The sequence below is a fragment of the Pongo abelii genome, chromosome 22, assembly GCF_028885655.2.
Source record: "Pongo abelii isolate AG06213 chromosome 22, NHGRI_mPonAbe1-v2.0_pri, whole genome shotgun sequence".
In the NCBI taxonomy this organism is placed as follows: Eukaryota; Metazoa; Chordata; class Mammalia; order Primates; family Hominidae; genus Pongo; species Pongo abelii.
This window is the reverse complement of record NC_072007.2, coordinates 43404366-43419416: the sequence shown is the minus strand read 5'-3', so window position 1 is coordinate 43419416 and position 15051 is coordinate 43404366. Positions and strand designations below refer to the sequence as shown.

Below are 15051 nucleotides of genomic sequence, written 5' to 3'. Positions count from 1 at the left end.
GGGAGAAACCTTCTTACCACACATGGCCTGTGTACTCTGGTCTGGTGGGGTAGCAAGGTCCTGCTGTGCACAGGTCAGGCCCTAGGTGTCCTCCTGCCCTCCACCCAGCCACTGACATTTTAATATTTAGAAAACCCGCCCCAAACAGGCAGCTCTTCCAGCGGGGGACCCTGCTTGCTACCAGGAAGGAGGGTGCATCGGGGGTACCTGACCCTCTGCTGTGTTTCTGCAGAAACATGCCACCCCCTTCAGAGTTTTGGCCAGGGATTGTCAACCTCTTGCCGTACCAGTGACTGCTATCACAGGAGAAGCACCTTCTCAGAATTCCAGGGGCTTGGCAAGCGATGTAGCCTGTTTTCCCTGCTTTGCCAATAGATTCTTCATTGTCCTGTCCTCCTTTGCTAAAGGAAGGTGGAGCAGTACAAAATTTTTCTGATTCAACATGTGTGGATTCCACATTAATTCTTTTTTTTTTTTTGAAACAGAGTCTCACTCTGTTGCCCAGGCTGGAGTGCAGTGGCACGATCTCAGCTTACTGCAACCTCTGCCTCCCGGGTTCAAGCAATTCTTCTGCCTCAGCCTCCCGAGTAGCTGGGATTAATAGGCCTGTACCACCACGCCTGGCTAATTTTTGTATTTTTAGTAGAGACGGAGTTTCTCCATGTAGGGCAGGCTGGTCTCGAACTCCTGGCTTCAAGTGATCTGCCCACTTCGGCCTCCCAAAGTGCTGGGATTACAGGTCTGAGCTACCATGCCCAGCATGATTCCACATTAATTCTTACGCACACATTTTTGAGCCCATGGCCAGCCCTGACACACTGTCTTTATCCCATCGGATATAAGATATAATTGTTCGGCTCACTGACCTGTTTATATTTGTTTATATATTTTTTCCTCACCGAGAGTCTCCCTGCAGGGGTCGGTCTTCGGAAGAAGATCCAGTGAGGACTCAGAGTATTGGTACCCAGGCTTGGAAAGGTGAGGCCCCTCTGACAGTTTCTCTACCTCAGCTTTTGTTTTCATTGGTCAATGCCGACATCATTTGGGATGAGTCACTCCTTTGATGGCAGCTTCCTCAGGGTACTGGGCTCTGCACCCAGTGCCCAGGGGCCCTGGTTCTAGTTGGCCTGGCCTCTGTCAGCAGTTTCCTGCTTGCCCTTGGGTGAGTTGTTTGCCTTGAATGGCTTCTGGGTGATTTTGAATAAGAAAAAATCTCTTTCCCCTTTAAGGCATATAAGAACTTTGGTCACAAGGCAAAACAAAGGAAAGCTCTATTTGTCAGTGGCTGGGTGGAGGGCAGGAGGACACTCGGGGCCTGACCTGTGCACAGCAGGACCTTGCTATCCCACCAGACCAGAGTACACAGACCGCATGTGGTAAGAAGGTTTCTCCCCACCCGACTGGCCCCAAACATGAGAAGAGAGGTGGGGCAGGAAAGCTCTTCCTTGTTTTGGTGTGAACTTTGTTCACAGGGCCAGGGTCACCTGGGAGCTGGCTCTGGGCATGGCGGGGATCCCATGACCCCATTCTCCTCATTCTCTGGCAAACTGCCACACAGTGATAAGTTTCAGAACCATAAAAATGTGGCTAGAAGCAAGGATGTGGGCCCAGAGTGTCCCCAGAGCCACCATATTCAAGATGCAGGAGGGTTTTTACCTAGTTCTGATACCCCAGAGGAGGACAGAGTCCAAAGCCAGCTTATCCTTTTGGGTCACTCATCTCTGCTCAGAGGCCAGAGAGGAGCAGACACAGCCGTCTCCATTGCACAGAGGCTGGGGAGGGGTGAGAGGCTCTGTCTATGGGGCACCAACTCTGTGCGGTTAGACATTCAGCACGAGGCATAAAGCCTGTGTCTATGACCCCCTCTGCTCTAATGACGGGGCATTCCTTCAACAGCGAGAATTTGTGTGGGACACTTTTACTTCCTGCCAGGTCCATCTTATAAGTTATTGTTTCACCAGTGTATTCATATTATCTGTCCTGAATCTTTTCCTATTTATTAAGAAATTTTACTTCTGCACTTGTGGAAAGTTTATTTTTTAAAAACCTTTATCTACTGTCTTGACCCTTAAACTGTAAAGGTTTCCAAAATGGAAAACATGAGAGGGGAAAGTGAGATCTCATTTATTCGGGAAATATTTTTCTGAATACTCCATAAAACGTTCAAAAACATGGAAGGAGGGCTGACTTCAGAGTCCAAAAAGTTGGATTCTAATCCCGCTCTCACTTTTCTAGCTGTGTGACCTTGGGCAAATTACTCAACCTCTCTGAGCTTCATTCTCTTTATCTATGGAAAGGAGAGAGTAAGATACGCTTCATTTCGTATATTATCCAAATTAGCATGTGTGAAAGAAGTTTGTCAAAGGTAAGAGACTGTATGTAGGTAAAGCACTGGTATTAGTAACAAAAACAAGATAAACGCACAAAAATGACTTGGGTCATGGTTGCTATGACTTACAGCTGATAATAAAATAGCTATGGGAAAAAAGTCATGTGCTTTCTAGATCACAGACAAATACAGTTATATTTTAGTCGCAGAAGATATAGCCAAACATTCCACTGGCCCCAGAGTCCCTCTCCACCTGCGAGGTGGGAGGACAGCGTCTGGTCCGCTCAGGGCCTTTAAAAGCAGTGCTGACCAATTGGAAGGCAGAAGAGTCTCTTTCCTCAGTCTCATTGGTTGCTAGAGGTATCAGTCATGGCCTGCCCACCCACCGCCCCATAATGGGCTTAAATGGCTGCTGTCTATGCCACCTGCTGATAATTTTTGACTGGTTTTCCTAACTTGAAAAGATGAGTGGGACCCTCTAAATTCTTCTTGTGGGGATTGGAATTGGAAGAGTGAGAGAATCAGTCAAGTGAAGGCAGGTGATGCTGCAAAAAGGACATGTAGGGTGCAGGGTACGGTGGCCCATGAGGGCCATGTGTGAATTGCAGGAATGAAGCCGGGAGGATGGAAGAGGAACCCAGGAAGCAATGGAAACACTATCCGGTGAAGGCAGCGGGGGGGCAGGGGTGTCTCAACACCGAAACCAGCTCCAGCTTTGCCACAAACTGCCCTGGGGAGGGGAGCCCTGTGTCCTTGGCAGGAGACGCCATCCCATGGGCCAGGGTCACCTGGGAGCTGGCTCTGGGCATGGCGCGGATTTTTTTTGTAGATTTAATGCCGTCTTGTTTAAATAACTGCCGTTTCTGCCTCAGCATTTACAAGCGAACCTGCCTTTGTTCCATGGCCGTAGATCCCTACCCCAGTCTGCCGTGTTGAAAAGGCAGATCAGGGGTGTGGGCCGAGAGTGTGGCTGCTGAAGCACAAACCCCCCTGTTGCGGGGGTAACTCAAAACCCGAGCCTACCTGGGTGGGTCCCTGACTCCTCAGAAATACAGACTACACCGTGCTGTCCCTTCTGCATGAAGGGCAGTGGATAAATAAATTAGTTGTGTGATAATAACAATATAAATATTATTATAGCAACAATAACAAAACAATAGCTAATGCCTAGTATGCAGTAGACACCAGGCTCTGTGTTAAGTGTTTTATATCAGCCCTGTGAGGTAGATAATCCAAATATTTTACAGAGAAGGAAACTGAAGCCCAGAGATACTAAGTAGCAAAGTTCCCCAGCCAGTAAGTGTAGAGCTGGCCATAGTCGAACCCCAGAGCTCAGCTCTTGAGCACTACATTAGATGGCTTGTATTGTTGCAGAACCAACAAATCACAAACAATTAAAACCCCACAGATCGGGTACATCAAATCACTCAGCACTTCCATATTATATTTATTTTAGCCACAGACTTCTTATGCCGTGGTAAGTCCCTTAAGGGAAGGGATTAGTTTTTCTCTTTGGCTGTAACTCCCTCAGCCTTTGGCGTCAACACCTTCTCACAGTGGGCATCCAGGAAGTTTTGCTGGCCAGCTCTTCTTTCCTGCTCCCTTGTAAAGTTCATGTCCCCTATGCCAAGGAATATCAGCAGCCTGACAGTGAACAGTGACCGGGAAATGTATTTTTTAATTTGTGGTACCCATGGTACTTTAAAGTCCAAAAGGATTATGACTTTTTAGTTTTAAAAAACACAAATACCACTAAAGGGCATTCTGTAAAAACGAAATCCTCCTCTTTTCATCTTCTGGATGGCATGGCATGCATTCTTCTAGATAATTCTGTTTTTATTTTTACTTTTTTGACACAGGTTCTCACTTCGTTGCCCAGCTAGACTGCAGTGGCACAATCATGGTTCACTGCAGCCTCGACCTCCTGGGCTCAGGTGATCCTCCCACCTCAGCCTCCCAAGTAGCTGGGACTACAGGCATGCTCTACCGTGCTTGGCTAATTTTTGTATTTTTTGTAGAGATGGGGTTTTACCATGTTGCCCAGGCTGGTCTGGAACTCCTGAGCTCCAGTGATCTGACCACCTTGGCCTCCCAAAGTGCTTATAGGTGTGAGCCACTGTGCCCAGCCTCTTCTAGACAATTTTATATAGAAACATACAGATATAGATGTAGTTATAGGGCGTGTTATACATATGGTTCCCCATCATTCTTTTTAACCGATGCACTGTAAGTTATTCAAACAGTGCTCTATTGATGGAAACTTAGGTTATCATGTTTCATTTTTGGGAATAATATTATAATCAACCCCCTTGTACACATGTTCTTGCACACTTTGAAGGAATAGCTCAGTAGAATATGGTCCCAAAAGTAGAATTCCTGGATCAGAGGGTGTAAACATTTTACATGTTGGTAGAGACTATCAAATTACTCTCTACAAAGGTTATTTTAACCTGCTTTGCCACCAACAATATATGAGAGGATTTGACCTTGCCCTCACATCCAAAATGTGTATTTCTAAGTTTAATTGGATTCTCATATGTCCTTAGCTGGACTTCTTATAGGTCCCAGATTCCCAGGGCTGCATTTGTTTGCGTGGTTGACTGTCACCCTGGGAGCAGTTTTCCTGCTGATATTAACCAGGATTGATAGAAATAATACAATGTAGGCAACAGCTTCCACATTTAAGCATTAAGGCAAAACCAAAATGAAACAAGCTAACAAAACAGAGGTGGAGATTTGTAAGTAAACAGTGAGTGTTTTGCATTCTTCCAAAAATATAAAGTCTAGAAGGTTTTCCATGTGGAAATTTCCACTAGCTTTGATATCCTGGGAATACTTTAAATTTCTACTGAAAATGTTTGGAGGAGTTACGTAGATGGTAACTGAAGCCATATCATCATGTCCTGTTAAATTGATTTACATACCTATCACAAGTTTGGACTGCCAAGGGCCCGTTACTCAGTTTACAGCTGGTTAAATATGGCATTTGTGATTTTTTTTTTTTTTTTTTTTTTTGAGACAGAATCTCGTTGTGTCACCCATGTTGGAGTGCAGTGTCAGGATCTTGGTTCACTGCAACCTCCACCTCCTGGGTACAAGCGAGTCTCCTGCCTCAGCCTCCTGAGTAGCTGGGATTATAGGCATGCATCACCACGTCTGGCTAATTTTTGTATTTTTAGTAGAGATGGGGTTTCACCATGTTGGCCAGGCTGGTCTCGGACTCCTGACCTCAAGTGATCTACCTGTCTTGGTCTCCCAAAGTGCTGGGATTACAGGCGTGAGCCACCATGCCCAGTTGCCATTTGTGACATTTTTACAAAAAGTTGTTTCCTAGGCTCTGGGTCCAGTTTGTGTTCTCTCAACTAATTGGGAAAAATCAGCTTTCATAATTTCAACCAAACAGCTTCATTTCTAGAAACCCACCAGTTGTAAGTGCAAAGATTACTCCTAAATTAATTGCAAGCAGTTAAAATCTTGGGATTAACTGGAACTGAAGCAAAAGGAAAGAAATCATTTTAAGATATCAAGCCATCCATGTGACTTTATACTTAAGATACAGCAACTGTGCATTCTCATTTTTTAAAAACAAATGACTGTGACTGCTACAGAAATAACAATAGACAATTCTGGCCATTTTCATGCCTCATGAAGAAAGCTCTACCTCAGAAATAGGAAGAGGATAAGATCACTAGCAGTGCAGTTTCTAATCCAACTTTGCCAAATAATTTGGCAAGGGTGAATGCTAAATGGTAATGATGATAATAAATGTTACTTTTTTTTTTTTTTTTTTTTTTTTGAGACAGAGTCTCACTCTGTCACCCAGGCTGGAGTACAGTGGCTCAATCTCTGCTCACTGCAACCTCCGCCTCCTGGGTTCAAGCGATTCTTCTGCCTCAGTCTCCTGAGTAGCTGGGATTACAGGCATCTGCCACCAAACCTGGCTAATTTTTGTATTTTTAGTAGAGACAGGGTTTCACCTTGTTGACCAGGCTGGTCTTGAACTCTTGACCTCAAGTGTTCCACCCGCCTCGGCCTCCCTAAGTGCTGGGATTACAGGCATGAGCCAGTGTACCCTGCCAATAAATGTTACTATTATCAAGGGTCAATGTTTATTTAAATGAGTGACTGGTATTCTGGAAGCTGTTTTCTCACTGAAATTCCAGGAACCATAGAAACAGTGTTACCATTATCTGTTTTCATTATGGTAAAAGCTTCCATTTATTAAACCTTCACTATATATAAGGCATTATGATAAGCATTTCTCATCTATTTTCCAAATTTAGTTTCTGTGAAGAAGGAAACGTTATCCCTTTTTTACACCTGAGGATGGGTGCTGAGCAGTTAAGTAGTTTGTGTGAGATGACAGGGCTGGCAAAAGTTCACGCAGGAATTCACCCTCCGTTGTCCATCTCCAACAAGGTGCTGTGTGTGTTATATCTCAGGTGGCTCCGGCTGCAAAATGGTCCAATACCTGCTTGCATGGGGAAATCACTGAGAGATCGTATTTTATGAAGCATCCTGTGTGCAAAATGTTTTATGCATAGGGGTGGGTCAGGGTTTCTCGCTCTGAAAAACAAAACAAACAGGAATTGGAACAGGTGGAAGGCTTAAGCCGAGCCAGCTTTTTGGTCTGTTCTTCATGTCTCAATTTCTGTAATGAAATTTTCCCACCAAACAGCCACACAAATGCCTTGGTCGTGGAGACTGAATTGGGTCTTTTCCGGAGAATGACACTTCATCCATTGAAATGGCCCCTTTCTTGGACAGGGTGCTGGAGTGTGTGTGTGTGTCTGTGTGTGTATGTCTGTGTGTGTGTGTGTGTGTACTTGTTTGCCTCGTGAAGCGGGCATTCAGGTGGCGCAAGGCTGAGAGTGACTTGTTTGGCTATTTGTGAAGAAGCTGGCAAACTTGGGCCTTCTCCCTGGCAGGGAGGAGAAAGGGCCACTTGTTTCCGAAATATCAGCAAAAAGGCTGGTGCAGGTGGGGCCCCCATCAGTGAAAAGTTGTTGGAAGCAAAGGCTGCAGGTGCTGCCTCGGGAACACGGACGTGTGCTTCCTGGGTAGGGCGCGGGAGAAAGAGGACTGCCAATTGCCAAATAGAACCACACTGTTGTCCCAGGGGTGAATGAAAAAGATGTTTCAGTGCTGTGGACGGATCTGGATGGTTTGCCACGGAGGACAAAAAGTCTCCTATAAAATTCCATTTACATAGTCCTATCTCATTTGGGCTTTTGGTGACCAGATTCAATTGTGCTGGTGTCCCCTGTGCAGTGTGATATCATAGCTTCAGAGGAAGGCTTTATTTAGAGGTCACACTAGTTTGTCCTGGGGATGTAGTCATTTTTTGTGTCACGGACAATGTTTTACTGTGGAGATATGAGCCAGATGGCTCAGCCACTTGCAGTCCGGAGCTAAACAGTGTCTGTATTGTTGGCGAATAAACAGAATCTATTGTTTGCTGCTCATGAAACTCTAGTGCCCACCACTGTTTAGAGATGAAGTATTTAATAAATTGTTAGGTCTCGCTTAAAGAATCTGTAAAACAACATCTCAGAAGGACACAGGCCTCCAAAAATATAAATCTCATGTGTTCTTAAAAACAACAAGAACAACAACAACAACGTTTCTCTCCGGCTTTCTTCCTTCCCCGCCCCCTCCATCTCTTGAGGCCATTCACTTTTACAGTAGTGAAGGCTCTGATTTTGTTTCTTTCCCATGGCAATCCATATGCTAATATGAGCTGTAACCCTTGTGCGGGGCGGTGGGGGGACAACGTGACACTTGTGCTCGGCCCCCTCCAATTTTCTCACTCCCTCCAAGCCATGGCTACCTATTTGCCAACACTGAACAGAACAGTGGAGCCTTATGGGGTAGCACGTGTGTCACGGAAATGTGGTTTGGGGATGCGCTTCCTCCCTGCTTCCTGAGATGATACTCTGAAGATAAGAGGTGTAGTGTCTGGCAAGCTCCTCTCACATGCTGAATTGGCCTCACTCAGTGGGGAAATCTGCTCACTCACCCCAAACAACAACAACAACAACAACAACAAATAACACCACAGCACAGCAACCTGGAAGGACTGAAAAATATTTGTTTCCTTTTGCAGAATGAGTGTAGAGTGTCAGTTTCTGAGCATTTACCACTCTTGGCCTTCCCCATCTTTTTTTTTCCAGCATGCATCTTGTCTTTCTAAATAAAGCACACTTTTCCATTTAACTTCGCCCAGCTGTGGCTGGGTATATTGCAATGTCAGAAGTATTCGTTTCCTGCCTTAATTGCAGCCAGAGCCAACCTTGACTGGCAAGGAGAAAGCCACTGACAGGTTTGGGCTGTGTCCAGACCTCCTCAGACTTTCTGTCAGCCAACTGTTTGACAGTATATGCAAATGCATGCAAATGCAGGGACACTGGCCGAACACCTGCAGAAAGTGACCATCTCCACTCAGGCTTGGCCTCCCCTGTAACTGGGGGTTTTGAAATGCTGCTTGGTCGCTTTCTGTCAGTTTATTATGCATTTGTCAGCAGAACGTTGGACTGATAAAAACACTCCTCTTTGTCCTGAAGAGCCGCAGAGCTCCATGTGGAGCTGCAAGTGCCAGGGCTAGTGGGATGGCTCCTGGCCAGCCCTTGTGAATCTTCCCCTCTGTCTGCAGGACCCGAGCGGCAGCATCCGAACTCTTGTGGGCTTGCCCGCATGGAGGAAGGCCTTCTGTTTCCCTGGGTGTAAAGATGTAGGCTTGATGGTGGGGCAACAGAGCGAAAGGCTGGCTCTCTCTAGCAGCTGGAACTTGGCGACTTTGAGGAATAATATGTCCTGGATTTTCAAAAGCCAAAGGAAAATCTGCCCGGGCTGTCAGGGAATTGGAAAGGGGGAGAGGGCCCGCCACCTCAAGCGGGAATGGAACTGCCAGCCACACACACCCCCTCCAGACTGTGGGAAGACAGCCAGGTGGCGTGACTCCGGCAGCCACTTGCCGCCCGGCCATCTCAGCTCCCATCTGCTCAGGCCTTCTCTCACTTCCCACAACTTCTCTCTTTAAGAGGTGCTAAGACCAGCCCATCAGCTGCGATTTGAAAGTGTATGTGAGACTTGTGTGTAGTTTTGAGTTTGGCCTTTTTGAAAGTAAGGCAGGTGACCTAAGTATCGTGGCTCTAAGACCGTGAAGATCGGTGGACCGGACCCAGATTCTGGGGTCTTCCTCGAGCCATCCATGAAGAAGTAAGATAGGGACACTGCAGACTGGTGTCCTGTGTGGTCCTTAAACATCGACCACCAGAACCGGGGGAAGCATTTTGCATTTCTTTGTGCAGCCAGGCTTTGGTTCTTCAGAGTAATAAGTCATTTGGGAATGGTTGTGCAAAACAGGCCTTCGAAATCTCCCCATCCTCTCTACTTAGAGGTTGGAAGCGCCTTGAAATCTGTGCAACTTCTTGTGTATTTTTGGGAACCTGAATATACACAACCTAAATATAGGAGCTTGGTGTCTTGAGTATAAATCTATAATCAACTCTGGCAAAATCTGAGGAGTAAGCAGGTATTGCTTGTAATGGAAAACCGGGCTGGGCATGGTGGCCTGTAATCCCAGCACTTTGGAAGGCTGAGGTGGGAGGATCAATTGAGCCTAGGAGTCAAGACCAACCTGGGCAACCATTTAGCAAGACCACATCTCTATAAACAGTAAAAAACTTTAGCCAGGTGTGGTGGTGAATGCCTGTAGTAGTTCCAGCTACTAAGGAGGCTGAGGTGGGAGGATGCCTTGAGTCCAGGAGATCAAGGCTGCAGTGAGCCATGATCAGGCCATTGCACTCCAGCCTGGGTGACATAGTGAGACTTTAAAAAAAAAAAAAAAAAACAGCTGATATCAGTGTAGACTGCTGATCCAAGTCATTTATACTCCAAAATGGATTGTTCTTTGGCCTAAGAATCATTTTGCCATTCATGCAACTAACATCAATCAAATAATTGCCTACTGTTTCTTGTATATTAAGAGAAGTGAAAAATCATGGTGAAGTCTCTTGAAATGTTTGACCCTACAGTCTTTTCTCTCTCTAGAAGGAAGAGGCTGATCTTTGGGCTTTCCAAAAGCTGCAGTTCTGGGACCTGGGGGAAAATTGGAGTGCCTGGCTTCCAAGCAGGCATAATGGCTCTCTGCAAGACCAAGTATGTACAAACATCCCTTGAGCAGCCCTGCAAGCCTGATGCTTCACCAATGGGCGCCCGGGCTTCATAACTGCTGAAAATCATGGTGTTGATTATCAGCACAGTGACGGTGCCAGGTACTGCGGAATCAGTGAGTTTTCTAATTATTGCTTTATTGCCAAGGGAGAAAGAGGGCAGCTTAAACTCCGAAATATATGTATTAGGTGCCTGTTAAGTACCCACAATGAGCATCTGCTGTTATGGATAAACTGAGGCACAGTGGCATCAATAGAAACAACTCAGGGCATACCGTAGACCAAGGCCATTCATTGTTAGCACTAGGACCCCAAAGCCCAGGTGCCAGTGCCTCCACCTGCCTCCTCTTAAATATCTCACACAGTACGTACAATAAGAAAAACTCTTGCTGAGACCAAATATCCACAGAAAATCGGGGGGTCTGCATATCAATGATAAAGGTGATTTGAATTAGAAATATAGGAGGCTTCAAAAAGGGACAGAGACGTGATGGAGGAGGCCTCCAATCAGGCCCTCTGTTCCTTTGAGAATCCATGAGACTGATACTGTGTGTGGTTGTCATAACATCACCAAGGAACGAAAGTGGGAATTTCATCAACGGGGATTTTAGACATTTTCCTAACCCCAATGTCTGGCATAAGGGTGATTAGATCCCACTCCTCTGTTCAGAAGGCCAGTGCAATTTCTATGGGTATGGTACCAGTTTTGTTTTACTGATTGGAAAGAGAGTTTGATCATACTAGCTGTAATTCATAATGTATGGGCATCTCTTATGCAAATGAGCCCACTCTTTGCCTTAAAAAAAAAAAAAGTCCGGAAAGAAATAAAATGCTACATAAATGGGACCGCTTCGTTTCTCTCCTGCTTGTTCTTTCCCTCTTTCTCTCTCTCTCTCTTTTAAAAAATAAACCGAAGGTAGTTGTATTTAAGCAGCTTTAATGTCCTTTCAGGGCTGCGCACAGGGTTGTGGTCACTCAGGCAGCAGTAACTTTGAAAAAATGACCCGTCTACACCCAAACAATAACAGAATCCCCCTTTTTATGTTGGAAACGCCCACGGCTTTCTGTGCATCTCCAGACTCCCCACGTAGATGCAACTGTTTGACCAGCCTTCTACTGAACAACTTAATTAAGCAAAAGAAAACGTGTCAGTTTCTGCCAACCTCACAAAAACAGAGCTGTGGGGGTAAAAAGGGTCGGCGAATTAACCCACATTCCTGAACGGGTTCACTAAAGCGAGGCCTGGCTTTGCAGCAATGCCAAGGGGAGCCGTGCGCTGGGTTGCCATTCAGATTTATCAAGACATATTGTTCTGTAGATCATACTGAACACAATTAAAGCTGCAGTACCTCGGGGGGCTACAGCTTGGGTGTGAGCTTAGCTTAACTTAAAAAAAAAAATCTTGTCACGACACGGTGCCTACCATTGACATTCTGCACAGTTACAGAGACAAAACAGTTCTATCCGACCATATGAAAACAGCAAGTTGTTTTTAGTTTTTTCCCCTCTTTAGTGTCCCTGCCCTCCCTCTTCCCCCATTTTCCCTCTCCATGAAAGCACATGCAATATGCAAAGCAACTGTATACTCTGCATGCAATTTGTACTAGCCAGACCCAACCCGAATTTAATCCTTTTTTTTTTTTTCTTTTTGTCCTGAGGGCGGGGAAGTGTCCCAGCCTAAATCCTTCTCTGGAAGCTGGGAAAGCAGAGGCCCCAGGAATCCTGTTTCCTAGCCAATTAAATTTAGTTTTCTTTTTTTCTTTTTTTTCAGGCTTGGATTCTGATTTTGCTTCCTTTATGTGAAGCCAGGAGGGAGCTTAGCGCCCAGCACTCCATGCCCCACCCCCACCACATCGCAGCCTCCCGCAGTCACCAGGAAAAGTGGGGGCTTTCAGTGGCAGCCAGAAGGAATTCAGAAACATTACATTTCATTTCGGGAAGAATTGGATCAGCACCAGTTTGGTGTTGAGGTCATGAGATTGTGGCATTTTTATCCCAAATTTATCCTCTTTTGGTCTCTCTCAGTGTGTGTGTCTGTAGGAAGTCATCGTGTAGAATTATGCTATGAAGAAAGCATGCCACACTTATTCAGTTGCATCGTCCCACATTCTGGTTCGGGAGACACAGGCTCAAGTCAACCTGCAGCTGCCTAATTTTGCAGGGAAGCAGCTATCCTGATGTTTGCAGGTTGGAGGCCTCCAAGTGACACACATCAGGAAGAAATGGGCTCTCCAATCCCAGATGAGCTGAAACACAAACGTTTTCTGAGGGAACAGTCAGGAGTCCTATCTTTCTGAGCCCTTTTCGATGCAAGCAACCATTGATGAAGAAGCATTTATGCTTGATACCTATGCCGGTGTTCTTCGGTGTGGAGATATTGTCAATGAAAGATTCAAAAGTGGTTCAATTATCAGAAGACCCTATGTGTTTGCTTTTGACCAGCTTTTGTTTGCTCTGTCACTCAGGGAGAATATAAACAACTTTGGCGAGGTAAGATGGAAAAACATTAGCCCATATGGAAATGTTCGACGGACAAGTGAGGGGACTTGGCAGAAGTTTGGCTTAGAAGATGAATGATAGAGCCCCGGGCAGAATGCAATAGTGGCAATAAGCATGCAGTCTTTGCAGATGTGCACTGAAGGCTACAGGCTACTGTGTCTTTTTCTTCTGGCTCCTCTCTTGAGCTTCTGACACTGCGCAGAAAGTGGGTCGGTCCTCTGAGAGGCTTGAAAAACGCAAAAGTTTACCGCCAACTGGTGGGAATACGTGCAACACATGCATAAAACAGAAAGCATCAGTGGTGAAATGCAGCCTGCAGTTTCTCTCCGACAGTTATCCAGATAGTTCATCTCAAAATAATGATTTTGCCATAAACATACAGATATTGCAGGCAAAAGCCATCACAATTCAAAAGCCATAACAAGAATGGCTTATTCTTTTAATGGGTTCCTTGTTATCTACAGAAAATGATCCACATGTCCCATTGAGGTGCTCTAAGATCTGGGACTGGCTTATACGTTTATCTTTTTTGCCGAACAATTCAGGCTCCAGAGGGGATTTTTCTTTTTGGTCTGAGGGGTGAAGCTTATCTGGTCGGCAGCTTTTGCAAACTACAGCCGCTCAGTTGAGCTCATTCCTCTGAGGTCTCTGTGCTGCCCCAGAATGGCTCTTCTGGGGCCTGACGGAAAATCTGAGCGGAGCGCTTTAAGTAGACACAATGCCCCAGAGAGACATCCGATCCTCAGGGCGGGCGCACCAGCCACCTGGGCCCCTTACTCTGCCTGCGGTCCCACTCCTGGCCTTTGCTCTGGGATTCCTGCTCTCTGGGATGCCTGGACTTGTCTCCTTCTGTCCCCGGGATAGGAAGCGTCATTTTTGCTGAGGGCCCAGGGATGCTCTTTGTGTTTTCAGGGGTTCAAGTCTCCTCTCTACCGTTTCCCTGTAGTATGATCTTAGGCAAATTATTTAATCCCCCCATACCTCAGTTTAAACATCTGTAAAAATGGGCTAATAATGGTATCCAACCTCAGGGAGCTGTTGGGAGGCTTAAGTGGGTTAATTTATGCAAAGGACTTAGAACCCTGCCTGGTGCATAGTAACAATTATTATCTCCCCTGTTAGTCTTTAAACTCCTTCAGGCCTCCAGCATTGCTTTATTTATTGCAGCAAAAGTTCCAGGAGTAAATAATCCCCAGACTGTCTCCCCTGTGTTGGGCATGGCACAGGGCAGGTGTAGACTTGGCTTGCAAACCTTCCTTCTATTGATGTGGGCTCAATACCCTTGGCTTTCCAACCAAGTCAGAGTGCCAGTCCCTGGAAAGATTTCCCATGACAAATGGCAGCAGGAGAAAGGCTGAATTCGATAAGATCCTTCTTTCACCTTGTTGGCGCTGCAGGGAGAGGGAGGAGGGGCAAAGACCAGAGGCCGTTAGAGCCCAGGGGGACTTAGAGCTGCCTCACGCCCACCGACCCTCCAACTCCCTCACTCCGCGGCGGGAAATGGGGCTCAGAGACATACAGTGACTCACTCAGGGTCACACAGCAAGGGCTGGGCCTAGAACTCTGTCTTTAACCTCTTGCCTGTTTGTTTCTTCTGGGAACCACCATCACATTCAGATGGCAAGGTCATAAGGAACGCGGCATTCAACACAGCCTTAGCTTACTCAAATGTTTCCTTTCATGAACTTCAGGCTTAAAATAACTCAGACGAGGTTTAACGTACCGCTGCAATGTAAAGAGACACTGATAGGCCCCTCTCCCAAATGTGCGTGGGTGTGTGTCTTATACACACAAGGACCGTTTGGACATATCTAAGGGTTGTGATACAGCCGGGCAGTACCAGAGGGGCAGAGCGACAGCCACGTGTGCAAGGCACTGAACACCTGGACCCCAACAACCCTCTGCACCCGCAGCCCCAGGCCCTCATCCTTGCTCCCTGGCTGCCCCGGAGCCCACCCGCCCTGGAGCTGCCTAACCCTCGATTAGCGACTGGGAGGTTTCCTAACAAGCCCAAGCTTGATGGGAGCCTCTTGTTGGGTGAAATTTATG

General features: G+C 46.2%; 1 long non-coding RNA gene across 1 annotated transcript; it reads left to right on the top strand.

Annotated features, from left to right (window-relative positions):
- Positions 1-1265: 1265 nt before the first annotated feature.
- On the top strand, positions 1266-14421 carry LOC103888880 (uncharacterized). Its single transcript, XR_653247.4, has 3 exons — positions 1266-1376; positions 10382-10619; positions 12275-14421. It is a non-coding gene; the product is annotated as an uncharacterized LOC103888880 (long non-coding RNA).
- Positions 14422-15051: the final 630 nt, after the last annotated feature.